The following is a 2510-nucleotide window of genomic DNA, read 5'->3' on the forward strand; positions in this document are numbered from 1 at the left end:
ACATATAATGAGCATCAATTATGATGGTTAATTATTATTATGACTCGGTTTGGTGGTCCCGAAACCACTTTCCGACTAGGGTCGATTTAGGGATGTCACACATAGTTTGCTCAAAGTTTGAGAAAAATAAAAGTGGAGCATAAGTTTAAAATAATTTTGGGGGTATTCCGAAGATCCAATTGTATGAAGGTTGTGACACAAAAGGATCCAAGACAAGGTTAGGATTAAGATGTTTTGAGCCTCAAAATCACTTCTTTTTATACCTACCTTTAGCCTAACCCCATTACAACCTAATAAAAGACCTATTGATTAGAGGATTATACCGACTACATTAATGGAGAGGAATTACTGAGTTCAACATATGAAGACACTAATTAAACCTTAGGATTTCTATGTTTAGTTGATAAAGAAAGCATGTTGATTGGTGAATGTTATGTATGACTTAGAAAATGCATACAAACTATGATTCATGTTGACATTATGATGTATTTAGTATAAAGTTAGAAATAATATTTACATTCGAGCTACTTATCAATAAAAAGTATTTTTTAGCATGATTTTATTGATGTATTATTATTTGTGAGGATTGATGCTACTTTATCATTTTGCAAAAAAAATTGCCTTTGAAGATATGGAACTTAAGGTCCATATGGAAAACTTTTTTGAGGAGGCAAATCTGCAATAGAACGTGTTAGCTTTTCAGAATTCACTAGTTTAGGGTTTACCTTATCAGATTTTTCTGTTGTAGGAACTTCAACTGTTGGTTGACTTCCCTCCTTTTCAGCAGGCTCATCTTCAACCAAAACCTCTTTATCTTCCAAAATGTTACCACTTCGTAACTCAACCACTTTTCAATGTTCCTTACACATATTTCTCAAATTTTCTATATTGCTCGATAAGGCTCCTTACAGTCTACTACAAAGCTTAGTAGCTAACTGACCCATTTGGTTCCCAATTTTTTTAAAGTTGCTGCTTAACTTTGAATCAGTGCGTCATTTTTTTCCATGTATGCTTTCAAAAAATCCTCCAAACTATTTTATGACTCAGCTTGAGGTGGTTTGGGGGCTTGTTGGTTAAACCCTTCGATTTGGTTGGGTCTATTCTGTATTTGATTGTTTTTTGGTCTATTTCCTTGGTTACTCAAGGAAAAGTTCATATGATTCCACCACGATGGACTGTAAAAGTTGGACTACGGTCCTTGTCCACTTCTGTTTTGATGCTGGTTGCTTACATGATAAATTGATTCAATATTTGAAGGAAAATTCTCAAAAGAATGACTATCCCAATAGTATATGCAAGAAATAACATCATATTGACTTGGTGATTGAGCTACAAAATTGTTCAAACCATTAGTGGTAAACTGTTTTAATATTAAGGAAATAGAAGATGCCTGAGTAGAGAGTGAAGTCATTAAGTCCACTTCATGCACTTTGGCTACTTGTCTTCCTGAAACTGCTCAATTTGTTGGCCATTGGTAATTGTTGCTTGCGATCCTCTCAATGATCTCGTTAGCCTCGTTATAAGACTTAAACAAAATTGCACCATTCACAGAAGCATCTACCTTTAATCTTGTGTGTGTATTGAGATAGTTAAAAAATGTCTCCAATTGGATACAATGAGGGATCCCATGGTGAGGACACTTACAAAGTAATTCCTTGAATCTTTCCCATGCCTCATATAAAGACTCGTTATCCATTTGTTGAAAAGTGGTTATTTCATTTCGCAATTTCACTATCTTGCTTGGTGAAAAATACTTAATCAAGAACCTTTCTATTAATTTTTGCCAAGTGGATATTGGTGGCAATGAATTCAACCATGCTCGTGCTCGATCTCGCAACAAGTATGGAAACAATTTTAACCGTAGTGCGTCGTTAGTCACACAGCTAACTTAAATGAATCAATCACCTTTATGAATAATCGAAGGTGTAAGTATGGATCTTCTGTGGGCATACCACTTAACTGGCCCACCGTTTGGAGCATTTGAAATATTATTAGTTTCAATTCAAATTGGGGTGCCATGATATCCGTCCTTATAATTCTCGGATTTAACTCATTGAAGAGTTGTATAGTGTATTATCATATGGCACAATCCCTAACATTAACAATAAGGATTGGGTTGTGCACTTGATTGTGTCCATTATCTTGTCCATCATTTTGATTTCCAAGGTCCATCCTGGCTTGTCTTTGAGCAGATCTCTCACATCTTTTTAGTCTAAAAGTCCACTCGATTTTAGGGTCCACGGGTAATAGATCAATGATTCGATCTATGATCATAAAACACCAAATAAATAATTCAAAAATAAAGAATAAATAAAAAGAATAAATTAGTAATGTTAGAAATTAAATAAAAAATAAAACCCAAATTGTAAAAATAATTTCACAAAGAATTATTAAGGCAACGGCGCCAAAAACTTGTAATGTTGTTTGTGTAAGTGTACACTAACGTTCAAGTAATAAGTAAAATGAGTTATCATCTCCATAGGGGCTGTATATGCTTAACCAATTAGTTG

The 2510-nt window shown here is 34.2% G+C and overlaps 1 non-coding gene across 1 annotated transcript; it reads left to right on the plus strand.

Moving 5' to 3' along the window:
- Positions 1-1622: 1622 nt before the first annotated feature.
- On the plus strand, positions 1623-1729 carry LOC128287398 (small nucleolar RNA R71). Its single transcript, XR_008278098.1, has one exon. It is a non-coding gene; the product is annotated as a small nucleolar RNA R71 (small nucleolar RNA).
- Positions 1730-2510: the final 781 nt, after the last annotated feature.

This window comes from Gossypium arboreum, chromosome 13 (assembly GCF_025698485.1).
Source record: "Gossypium arboreum isolate Shixiya-1 chromosome 13, ASM2569848v2, whole genome shotgun sequence".
Taxonomy (NCBI): Eukaryota; Viridiplantae; Streptophyta; class Magnoliopsida; order Malvales; family Malvaceae; genus Gossypium; species Gossypium arboreum.